This window comes from Pristis pectinata, chromosome 7, assembly GCF_009764475.1.
Source record: "Pristis pectinata isolate sPriPec2 chromosome 7, sPriPec2.1.pri, whole genome shotgun sequence".
NCBI lineage: Eukaryota > Metazoa > Chordata > Chondrichthyes > Rhinopristiformes > Pristidae > Pristis > Pristis pectinata.
The window spans coordinates 27,945,934-27,959,179 of record NC_067411.1 but is presented as its reverse complement, the minus strand read 5'-3'; the positions used below and the strand labels follow the sequence as shown (position 1 = coordinate 27,959,179).

Here is a 13,246-nt window from a genome sequence, read left to right as displayed (position 1 = left end):
AAGCAAATGGAATAGATCAATTTTTATAATTTCCTGAATATTTGTGTCATAATTTCTTGCTATACAATTCAGCTGCAATGTAAATATCCTAATTGAACATAAATGTGTTTTAGTCTAAGTGCTTGGCCTCGCACCATGCTATTTAACAATACATTGGACACCCCATAAAATCTCAAGCACTTTATTGATAAATGTATCAGTACAGCACTCCAATTGTGACATGTACAAGTGAACAAGTTTCAGCTCACAGAAGTCCCTAAACATTTCTGAGCACAAAAAGTCTTGAGAGGAGGCTTTACTGTGAAACTTTCCTCTAATATTTATTGCATGGAAAAGCTGAGTGTACAGTAACAATGCTTTAGCCATCTCCTGCTTGCTTTACTTTTGTAGGTAGCCCAAGATTCAGAAAGAGATGCAAGGGGATTCACCTACAATCTCACCTGTCCTTAGAGGTTTAATAAACAAAATGTCAAAAGGAATAACCACAAACATTTATTCCCTCTCTTTAATATTAGATGGTCAACATAAGGTATATTAACCTTTCATCCTCAGTTAATTTGTCAAAGGTTAGTTCTCAGAAATATTTTTGAAAATAACATTATTATCTTGCATGGCCAAAATGATTACTAGAACAGAGCATTAGGCAGCAGGGAAAGAAAAGGGCATTAATCATCAGCTTTATCTTCACTGGTTCTTGCTTTTCCTCCACCACCACCACCCCCGCCCCCGCCACTTCAGAAATTTTCCCTTGCCACGACTTCAGCACACACCTCAAATGTTAGATGAGCAAACTGCCTGCACACAATACCAGTGCCTTCCTTGATCACTGCTGAGTACTTCCCAAATAACTTTCACTTAATTTTCCTTCCTGATCTGTCAGATGCAGCTGAAATCATACTTTTCATTGAAAAATCAGTTTTGTTCAACCATTCAGTGGTACCATTCATATAGTTTAATCTATTGCATTTAATCTGAGTATTTAAATTCACCTAGTCCAGCCAGGAAGTTATTAACAATAGTTGATGCGTTTGCATTTTTCTGCGAGATGACGTTCATTGGTTTTCCTGTCAGCCTAGAAAGTTTGAAAGAAATTAAAATGAGAAATCTTCTGACACAGATCCAAATAACTTAGCATATCATATTTTGTGAAACCTGAAAATTCAATTACAAAATTCAGTACACAAGTTTGCAGATTTATTGAAGGCATCTAAATATTGGATATCAATTCCCACCTCATAGGGCTATAACCAAAATTGGCAAATTAAATACCAGTATATTACAGTTGTAACATTTTATTGTTGTTAATGACCATTTAAACAGTCAAGATAATCTATATTCATAAGGTAGTTTCAAAAAATTATATATTATAAAATAATTTTACCCAGAGTTATTTTTGACTAAAAAAACAATGCTGGAAGAACTCAGCAGGTCAAGCAGCATCACAGAGGCAATGGTGTATGCCCATGTTTCAGGCTGAAACCCAACATCAGGATTTTTAGCCAACATGTAACATGCCTCCCCCTACAGACCAGACACACTACTGCCACACCTAGTGTTTCTTGCAAAAGAGAGAATTTTTAACCAATATTGCCAATATCACAAAGTCATTCCACTGCAGCTCCTTTGACAGCAAATGCCTGGTTTCATACTTATTAGTGCACTGAATCTTTTTCTTATGGACAACTTGAGAGAACAGAGCAATTCAAAGCAAAGGTATCTGAGATACCTTGGATCAGAGGAATTGCACAAGCTGAAAACATAGATTGCATCAATGCTTTTCCAAATTAAATTAAATGCCAGTGTTCAAGAAGGTTGTATCCTAATCACATACCTACACTTCAGAATGGAACTGGATATACATATACTTGAAAAGGAAATATTTTAAAAGCTTTTAGGAAAGAACACGAGAGTGGGGCTAATTGAATAATTCTTTCAAAGAACTGCTACAGGCAGAACAGGCTAAATGACTTCTTTCCATGCATTAACGCTGATTGTTTTTCATATTTCACATGACACTGTAAATAAGATATTTAATTAACTGGACGAAATGAAAAAAAATGCTACGCTCTCATTCATATTTCAGTGTGACAACTACACAAATTTCTTAACATTTACTTAAAAGCACATAGACACTCCAGTGAACATTACAATTCATCTGCAACTCTCTTCCTTTAAATAAGAATCTTCATCCAGCTTTTTTTTCCTTCATTTTTCTTATAATTGTAAAGCTACAACTGCAAAGCCATTCAAAACTGAACAAATGACAGAAAAGAAAGTGGACAATTTTCCAGAACCTCTAATTGAGTTGTATTTAATTACTTAATTTTGTAAACACCTGCACATAAATAAGAATTTACTCAGTACCAGCATAAAAGTCCTCACGAACATGCATTTATTCCATAAGTACAGACAATTATTTCAATCAGAAACAATTCAATGTTCTTTTACCTTCCAAATGCATTGTCTCTGTAGAATCTACTTCTGTAGGGCTGTTTTGGCAATGCCTGTAAAACAAAAGGTAATGTAAAATTTCAACAATTTATCACTGTAACATCCATTTTCTAAAACAATTTGTAGATGGCCCTAATAGAGAGGGGGCAATTCTGGACTTCCTATTGGGAAATGAGGCAGGGAAAGTGACTGAAGTGTCAGTGTGGGAGCATTTTGAATCCAGTGACCATAATTCTAATAGCTTTAAAAATAGTTATAAAAAAGATAGGACTGGGCCACAATTTAAAGTCTTAAATTAGGGCAAGGCAAATTTTGAAGGCATTAGACAGGAATGTGCAAAGGTTGATTGGGAGAGGCTGTTAGCAGGTAAAGGGACGTCTGGCAAGTGTAGGCTTTTAAATGTTCAGTGACAATACGTTCTTGTTAGAGTGAAGAGCAAGGCTGGCAGGATTAGGGAACCCTGGTTGATGACGGATATAGGCTCTGGTCAGGAAAAAGGAGGCATACGACGTTTCAGCAGTTGGGAACAGGTGAATCCCTTAAGGAGTATAAGAGATGTAGGAGTACACTTAAGAGGGGAATCAGGAGGGCAAAAAGAGGACACGAAACAGCTCTGGCAGCTATGGTAAAGGAGAATCTTGAGATTTTAAGTATACTAAAAGCAAAAGGGTAACTAGGGAGAGAATAGGTTCCCTTAAAGATCAACGTGGCTATGTGTGGAGTCACAGGAGATGGGCAAGGTCTTAAAAGAATATTTCTTGTCTGTATTTAATCTGTAAAAGGGAACAGACGTTAAGGGAAATGAATAGTGATATATCTGTAAAATGTCCACATTACAAAAGAGGTGGCGTTGGCAGTCTAAAAGCATATTAAGGTGGATAAATCTCCTGGGCCTGACTAGGTTTATCCAAAGATGTTGAGGAAGCTAGGGAAGGAATTGAGGGGGCCTTGGCAGAGATACTTGCATCATCTTGAGACAGTGGTAAGGTACCGGAAGACTGGAAGCTAATGTAGTGCCTTTATTTAAAAAGGGCTGCAAAGACAAGCCAGGGAACTACAGGCCATTGAACCTAACATCAGTGGTGGGAAAGTTATTGGAGGGGATTAAGGGACAGGATCTACAAGCATTTGGAAAGGCAAGGACTGATTACAGATAGTCAACATGGCTTTATGCATTAGAAATTGTATCTCACAAATATGATCGAGTTTTTTTTTTGAAAAGGTGACGAAGAGAATTAACGAGGGCAGGGTGGTAGGCATAGTCTACATGGACTTTACCAAGGCCTTTAACAAGGTCCCGCATGGTAGGCTAGTCTGGAAGATTAGATCACATGGGCTCAGGTTGAGCTAGCCAATGGATACAAAATTGGCTTGGAGGACAGAGTCAGAGGGGGTAATGGAGGGTTGTTTTTCAGATTGGAGGCCTACGACCAGTGGTGTGCCACAGGAATTGGTGCTGGTTGCACTGTTGTTTGTCATCTACATTAACGATTTGGATGAGAATATAGTTGGCATGGTTAGTAAGTTTGTGGATGACACTAAAATTGGTGACATAGTGGATAGTGAAGAGGGTTATCTAAAATTACAACGGGATCTAGATCAACTTGGGAAGTGTGGCAAAGAATGACAGATGGAGTATAACTTGGACAAGTGCAAGGTGTTCGGCAAGTTAAACCAGGGCAGAGCGGAGTAAATGGTATGGCCCTGGAGAGCGTTGTAGAACAAAGATACCTAGCGATACAGGTACATAATTCCTTGAAAGTGGAGGCACAGCTAGACTGGGCATGAATGCAGCATTTGTCATTGGGACGTCAAATTACAACTGTACAAGTCATTGGTGAGACCACATTTGGAAGTATTGTCTGCAGTTCTGGTTGCCCAACTACGGGAGGGATGTCAGTAAGTTGGAAAGGGGCAGAAAAGATACATGAGGATTTTACTGGGACTGGAGGGCTTGAGTTACAAGGATAGGCTGGGACATTTTTTTCCTGGAGTGTAGGAGGCAGAGGGGTGACCTTAGATGTTTATAAAATCATGAAGGGTCTAAGTAAACACAGGCAAATGGAACCAGCTCAGGTAAACACCTTGGTCAGCATGTTGCTATACAACTCTGTAACTCATTGATGCTAGCTTTAAGAATCTCTATACATTTTTAAAGGATACGTCCGTTCAAATCTGCCACCCTGATTTAGCACTCTCTCCCAAAAGAGAATGCTATGGTTTTCTACCTCAGAGAAATAAATACATAATCCAGGTTGATAATCCACTGCTGTATTGTCAATGCAGTCTGTCAAATGAAATAATAAACTGAAGTTCAGTTGGCCCTTGCCAAAAAGACCTACATCACTGACCAAAGAAAAGCAATATAGTTCTGTTGTCACTGCCAATATTTACGCCTCAATCAACTCAGCACGTGCCAACTCTTAAAGCCATTCTATTTCCCCACTTATTACCCTGTCATCTATTCTCCAACATTTCCCTGCACCACCGCCCCCCCCACCAACTGATTGTACCACCAGTCACACATGCGGGGCAGAATTTACAATAGTCTATTAAACCAACAAACATCACATTTACAGGATGAGGGAGGAAACTGAAGCACCTGGAGGAAAATCATGCAGCCAGTCAGATGGTGCCAGAGATCAGAATCAAGCGTGGCCACACTTGCGGGCTGCCCCCAGAACACTCTACACAAAAGATGCATTTCACTGTGTATTTCAATGTACATGTGACTAATAAAGATATCTTATCTTATCCTTTTAACTGTAACAAAGATTATGGAAATGGTACTGGCAATTGATTTAAAATTAGTGGCTGCATACAAATTTCAATGTGATTTGTAATTTAGTTATTTCTTATTATTGTATGGTTCATTATGAAGTCAACTTTCTTGGAGACCAAGCCAAGACAGAGAGAGGTGGAAGACAGTAGGAACAGATAAAATGATTCTGCCACAAGCTGGTTCTGCTGTTTAAATAGTTCATGGCTGATCTGTACCTTAACTGTGCTGGATTGTCAGAACTTTTCAATCGATGGAGTTAAAGTCCACCTCGCTCCATCTTGGCTTGGTCTCCAAGAAAGTTGACTGGGTTTCCACCGGGTGCTCCAGTTTCCTCCCACATTCCAAAGACATATGGGTTAGGAAGTCGTGGGCATGCCATGTTGGCGCCGGAAGCATGGCGACACTTGCGGGCTGCCCCCAGAACATTCTACACAAAAGATGCATTTCACTGTGTTTCGATGTACATGTGACTAATAAAGATATCTTGATCAATACATTTTTCAAGATTTTTTTTAAGATCTTACACAGTATTATACAAAGTTTCCCAGTAAACCAGGTGTGTTCAAAGGGAGAATGGGAAACAAGGCTCTGATGAGTTTAAACAGAGCACAAGAAACAGAACCAAGTGAGCCAGATGTCAAGCCAATGAAATTTGCAAAAACTAGGACTGCAGATTATCATAATTTTACAGCCCTCACCATTGCTCGGCAAGTTTAATCATGTCATATTTTGATATTTTCAACAGGCCCAGCCTTAAGCAGCACCTAAGGAATGATATTCTAGGTTTTGTGAAGGTGTTTTATGCCACCACTGCTGAATAACCAAATTAAGTGCCCCAAATTCTCCAAGAGGAAATCATTTATCTATCCTAGAATCATAAAATGTCTCAAAAGGATCAGTGATTTATCTGTTATGAACAAAATGATTACAAAACCTCATCTATGCTCCTCATGATTTTATAAACCTCTATGAAGTCATCCTTCACAGTTTTATAAAATCATGAAAAAAGTCCCAGTGTAACCAGTCTCTCCAACCAATCTAACCTGTAGCTCAAGTCCTCCAGTCCCGGTAACATCCTCATGAATCTTCTCTGCATCCTTTCTAGCTTAATGACATCCTTCCTAACCCAGGCAACCAGAATTGCATTATTCCATGTGCAGTCTCACCAATGCCTTATACAGCTGCAATATGACTTCCAATGTCCTGACTGATGAAGGCAAGCATGCCAAATGCCTTCTTCACCACTCTGTCCACCTGTGTTTTCACTTGTGGACCACTTCTTCATAATCACATTTCACTGAAGATGGACATCAATAAGGAAAATCAGCATTACCATCAGCCCTTAGCTGTAAAAGGATGAGTATCTGAAGATCAACATCTCAAAACCAGCACAATTCTCATAGCTGACCAGGCAGCAATGAAGATCAGCCTCCTGTACACTTTTGAATAATGGACTATTTACAGCATTAAGCTCAAAACACACTGGAAAGGTAATACCAGTGTTGTCTCTGCAAAATCCTTCAAGTCCACTGGCAGGATAAGTGAACCAATGTCAAAGTAACCTCCCAGACCAACATCCCAGCATTGAGGCTCCGATTAAACTCAGCTAGCACCAACGGGCAGACTATGTTGTTCTCACACCAGATGTCAAACTGCTGAGAAAGACATTCTCCTATGGGCTTTGCCACAAGATTTCAAGATGGACAGAGGAAGAAATTTAGGGATGTTCTCCTAGCTTCATTGAAAAAGTGTTGCATCTCCACTACTCCTGAGAGTCATTAGCCCCTGACTGCCCAAAATAATGCAAGAGAGGAAGGTTGTGCCAAGTATTCTCACCATGGGGAGATATTAGGTCATTAAGCCCATCTAGTCTGTTCTGCCATTCAACCATGGCTGATTTTTTTTAAAACCCCATTCTCCCACCTTCTCCCCCTTACCGATCAAGGATCTATCAACCTTTGCCTTGAATACACTCAATGACTTGGCCTCCACAGTCCTCTGTGGCAATCAATTCCACAGATTACTACCCACTGGCTGAAGAAACTCCTGATTTCAGTTTTAAAGGGACATCCCTTTATTCCAAGGTTTGCTCTTGGACCACACACATATGGAAACACAGTCTAATTGCTCTCCTTGATTTACGTTGAGTTTTCCTTGTTTCACTGATACTTTATTTTCATTCCACTTTATAAAACATGATGCCAAATAGTTATTTTGACAGCATGCCATTTCTTGTTTACCTAAACTATCACCTGCTTCCATGGTCAAGGAACTGCTTCCATTACTCTGAGATAGCCTTTGAATTACAGCATTTTGTGGAAACCTTTAGCACAGTCCTTTATTTCATTTTGCAACTCTGATCACTTTCTTAACATCTTTCTGCCCCTTACATCATTGAACTCTGTACTGTTCTTTGCCTTTGTATAAGACCTTTCTTACCTCCCTTATTGACAATGTTTTTTAATTACACATATTAATTCTAAAACAAAAATACTCGCATGAACGTCTCACATTAATCATCCATGATAGTTCTGATGAATCTGTTGCAGTCAATATATACCTACAAGAAGGAATCATGATTTTTTGATAAACTAAGACCTTTGTTTCACATCCAACATCAGAAATATGAAAATTCCCACTGTACTTGCGTATCTCAAACGCCATCTATAAATTTGCAGACACCACTGTTGGTAAAATCTCAGATGGCAATGAGGAGCCATACAGGAGAGAGATAGATCAGCTGGTTGAATGGTGTAGCAACAACAACCTAGCACTCAATATCAGCAAAACCAAGGAGTTGATTGTGGACTTCAGGAAGAGGAAGTCAGAACTCATACCAGTACCCACTAAGCATTCAGCGGTTGAAAGTTTGAGCAGCTTCAAGTTGCTGGGCATCAACATCTCAGAGGATCTATCCTGGGCCCAACACATTAATGCAATCCTGAAAATGGCACGCCAGAAGCTCCACTCTTTTAGGAGTTTGAGGAGATTTGGTATGTCACTAAAGACTCTTGCAAATTTCTATAGCTGCACGGTGGAGAGCATTCTGACTGGTTGCACCATAGCCTGGTACCGAGGCTCCAATACACAGAATCACAAGAGGCTGCCGAGGGTTGTAACTCAGCCAGCTCCATCACAGGCACAACCCTCCCCACCATTGAGGATATCCTCAAGAGGGTGGCATCTATCATTACGGACCCTCATCATCTGGGACATGTCCTCTTCCTGTTACTACATCAGGGAGGTGGTACAGGAGTCCGAAGACCCAAACTCAACGATTCGGGAACAGCTTCTTCCCCTCCGCCATCAGATTTCTGAACGATGCTTGAACACTACCTCATTATTCCTTTTTTTACTATTTATTTTGTAATTTATAGTAACTTTTATGTCTTTCAACTAGACTGCTGCCGCTAAACTACAAACCCGATTCCGATCTGGGGAGATATTAGATTTCTTTGTTGACACCAAATGAATAACTTTCAAGTTATGGGAAGTGCTCAGAGTCCGCATATTACCTCCCGTTCTATTAAAGACACAGACTTTGTTCTCATCACTTTTATAATAGCAACCCTACAGCTATTTTGATTTCTGTCAACGTCCCACATTTATTCATTTGAAGCCCTCTCAACTACCCTCTTCATCCTTTCAGCTACAGATGGCTCAGACCCATTGTGCTGCCACCATCAAATCTACACCCCACTTCTCACCTTAGCACACCGTCTCCTTGCAGACTTGTCACCTTACAATGACAATAGAACCAAGCAAGTTTAAAGAGGGTGGGCAGGAGGTCTGGAAGCCCTGGGAACAGGTGGTCCAGGAGCTCAAGGGTGGCATGGTCTGTTGGTCCGGGAGTGGGCAGGTGGAAATTAAAAACATCAGCCAGCGAGGTGCTGAACCATCAGGGTTTCCAAATGATTGTCGTGGTATTGTCGGAATTTTACCACAGACCATTTATGGTGGTCTAACTTCTGTCTGAGACCTGCCACAACATTCACAACAAATCCTCCCTTCACCACCTCCCTTCACCCTCTCCCCCCCCGCCCTCCCTCCTCACCCGCCCACCCCCCTCCTCACTCCTCCCCTCGCCTCCTCTCCCACTTCCCCTCCACCCCCTCTCCTCCCTCTGCCCTCCCCTCCTCCCCCTCCCCCCCCCCCCTCTGCCCCTTCCCCTCTGCTCCCTCCGCTCCCCTCCCCCCCCTCTGCCCCCTTCCCCTCCCCGCCTCTCCTCCCCCTCTACCTCCCACCCCCCTTCCCCTCTGCCTCCCTCCCCTCTTCCCCCCCCCTCCCCTCTGCCTCCTCCCCTCCTCCGCCCCCTCCCCTCTTCCCCCTCCTCCCGCAACCGTTCCCTCCCCCGCCCGCCGACATTAACGTCGGCAACTTCAGTCATATCGTTTTTCTGGCCCAGGCCCAGGCCCAGGCCCAGGCCCAAGGCCGCCGCGGACCCCCCCCCCAACGGCGCCGCCATCACCAACCCACCAGCCTGGGCAGCGCCTCCTGCTCGCTCATCGCCTTGCCGCCACCGCCGGCCGTTAATCGGCGCCTTTCGCGGGCTTTTCCTTCCTCTGTTCAAGCGCAGATCGCGCGCCCAATAGCAGCTCCAGCCCGTGCCGCGAAACCGACGTGCGCCAAAACAAACGCGGCTACGTCATCAGAGTCCGCGTTCACGTGACCGGGGGCGGTGAAGCGGCTGCGCCACATCTGGAAGGGCAGCAGCTGGACGGCAGGTGCTGAAAGGTTTGGGTGGTGACGGAAACTTTCAGCAGGTCGGGCAGCGGCTGTGGGGAGAGAAGCAGGGGCAAGAGTTTCCCTTCAGTGACCTTCAACCGTTGGTCAAAGAGTTTAGCCAAACGAAAAGGACACTCCGTAACTACAGGAGGTGGTCCAGTTGGTGGAAACAGGCCCCTCGAGTGCATGCTGACCCAGCCACCTACGTACATATATTTGACATACCATCTCAGCACGGAAATAGGCCCTTTGGCCCATCACATCTGTGCCAACCAAGATTCCCATTTAAAAGCTAGTCCCATTTGCCCGCATTTGACCCATATCCCTCCCAACCACTCCTATCCATGTACCTACCCAAGTGTCTTTGAAATATTATTGTACCTGCCTCAACCACTTCCTCTGTAAGCTCATTTCATATACTGAGCACTCTCTGTGTAAATCGCCACGTTGATTGTCATGTGCACAAGTACAGTGAACTATGTCTTCTAGTTTTTGATTCAATTTCCCTGGGGAAAAGACTGCGTGTATTCACCCTATCTATGCTCCTCATGATTTTATACACCTCCATAAAGTCACCCCTCAGTCTCCTATGCTCCAGGGGATAAAGTCCTAGCCTGCTCAACCTCTCCATGTAAACTCAGATCCTCGAGTCCTGACAATATTCTTGTACATCTCCTCTGCACTCTTTCAGAATCAGAATCAAAATTATTACCACTGACATATGATGTGAAATTTGTTATTTTGCAACAGCAGTTCAGTGCAAAGACACAAAAAATCTATAAATTACAAAAATAAATAAAGTAGTGCAAAAAAAAGGTAGTGTTCAAGGACCGTTCAGAAATCTGATGGCAGAGGGGAAGAAGCTGTTCCTGAATCATCGAGTGTAGGTCTTCAGGCTCCTGTACCTCCTCCCCAATGGTAGAAACGAAAAGAGGGCATGTCCCAGATGGTGAGGGTCCTTAATGATAGATGTTGCCTTCTTGAGGCACTGCCTCTTGAAGATGTCCTCGATGGTGGGGAGGGTTGTGCCCATGATGGAGCTGGGTAAGTCTACAGCCCTCTGCAGCCTCTTGCAATCCTGTGCATTGGAAGCTCCATACCAGACTGTGATGCAACCAATCAGGATACTCTCCACTGTACGTCTATGGAAATTTGTAAGAGCCTTTAGTAACATACCAAATCTCAATCTCATAATGAAGTAGAGCCACTGGCGTGCCTTCTTCATGATTACATCAGTGTCTAGGGCCCAGGATAGATCCTCTGAGATGTTGACTCCCAGGAACTTGAAGCCGCTCACCCTTTCGACCACTGAATGCTCAGTGAGGACTGTGTTCTCCTGACTTCCCCTTCCTGATACCCATCTTAATGATATCTTTCCTATAACAGGGTGACCAAAACTGTACACAATATTCCAAGTGATTTCTCACCAACACCTTGTACAACTGCAACATAATGTCCCAACTCCTATACCCATTGCCCTGTCTGAAGGCCAGTAAGGAAGATATGCTGCAGCTATACAAAACTTTCGTCAAACCACACCTGGAGTATTGTGTGCATTTCTGGTCGCCCCATTATAGAAAAGACATGGAGACTGTGGAAAAGGTGTAGCAGAGGTTTACCAAAATGCTGCCTGGATGAGAGGGTATGAGCTATAAGGAAAGGTTGGACAAATTTAGGTCGTTCTCCCTGGAGTGTTGGAAGGTGAGGGAAGACCTGATAAAGGTTTTTTAAATTATGAGAGGCGTAGATAGGGTAGACAGAATCTTTTTTCCCCAGAGTAGAAATGTCAAACACCAGAGGACATACTTTTAAACTCCAAGGGGTCCAATATCCTGGCGGGAATATTTAATTTAGCTGTTGGGGAGGGTTTAAACTAATCTGGCAGGAGGATGGAAACCAGGATGTAAGGATAGAAGATATTAGGGTAGAGGAGGAGGTTTATAGAAACAAGTCCAAGATAGTGTGCAGTGAGGATGGTAAGAAGGACAGGCAGGTGAAAAGTCAGGATAATTTGCTGAACAATAGAAGTACAACAAAACCAGTAGCAGATACCGGCCTAAATGTACTATATTTAAATGCACGTAGCATTAGGAATAAAGTGGATGACTTAGTGGCACAACTACAGATTAATAAATACGACATTGTGGCAATCACTGAGTCATGGCTTTATGATGGATGTGATTGGGAACTAAATATCCAGGGGTACACAGTGTAGAGGAAGGATAGGCGGGTAGGCAGAGGGGGTGGTGTGGCCCTGATGGTTAGTACTGATATAAAATCAATAGAAAGGAAGGACATTGGGTCAGAAGAAGTGGAATCCTTATGGGTGGAGCTAAGAAATAGCAAGGGTAAAAGGAAAATAATAGTGGAATCCCTAATAGCAGTCAGGATGTGGACTATAAGTTGCAGTTAGAAATAGAAAAGCATGTCAGAGTGACAATGTTAAGATAATTATGGGGGATCTTAACATGAAGGTGGATTGGGAAACCCAGCAAGGCAGTGGATCCCAGGAGAGAGAGTTTGTAGAAGGTCTTCAGGATGGCTTTTTGATGCAACTTGTTGATAAGCCCACCAGGGGATCGGCTGTTTTGGATTGGGTGCTGTGTAACGATCCGGAGGTGATTAGGGAACTAAAAGGTAAAGGAACCATTAGGAACTAGTGATCACAATATGATTGAGTTCAGTTTCAAATTTGAGAAGGAGAAGCTGATAACTGGTGTATCGATATTTCAGTGGAACAAAGGAAATTACAGTGGTATGAGAGAGGAGCTGGCCCAAATTGATCGGAAGAGTAAGCTAGCTTGAGGGACGGCAGAGCAGAAATGGATAGAATTTCTACAAGAAATAAGGAAAATGCAGGATAGATATATTCCAAGAAAAAAGGTTTTGAATGGAGAAAAGGCACAAATGTGGATAACGAGAGAGGTTAAGGCTAAAATAAGAGCAAATGGGAGGGCATACAAGGAAGCAAGAATTAGTGGGAAAACAGAAGACTGGGAAACATTTAAAAACCTGCAGAAAGAAACTAAGAAGGTCATTAGGAAAGAAAAGATGAATTATGAAAGGAAGTTGGCAGATAACATTCGAAAGGATACTAAGTTTTTTTTAAATATATGAAGAGTAAAAGAGACAAATGAGTTGATAGAGGACCAATCGATAACAGTGCAGGGGAGATTATAATGGATGATAAAGAGATGGCAGAGGAACTAAATGAATATTTTGCATCGGTCTTCACTGTGGAGGACATCAGCAATATACCGGACAGTCAGGGCTCTCAAGGAATGGAGC

At 42.5% G+C, this 13,246-nt stretch overlaps 1 long non-coding RNA gene across 1 annotated transcript; it reads right to left on the bottom strand.

Moving 5' to 3' along the window:
• Positions 1–845: 845 nt before the first annotated feature.
• Positions 846–9,854, bottom strand: LOC127572858 (uncharacterized). Its single transcript, XR_007956706.1, has 3 exons — positions 9,710–9,854; positions 2,449–2,504; positions 846–1,072 (listed from the first exon to the last, which is right to left on the bottom strand). It is a non-coding gene; the product is annotated as an uncharacterized LOC127572858 (long non-coding RNA).
• Between the last annotated feature and the right edge of the window lie 3,392 nt (positions 9,855–13,246).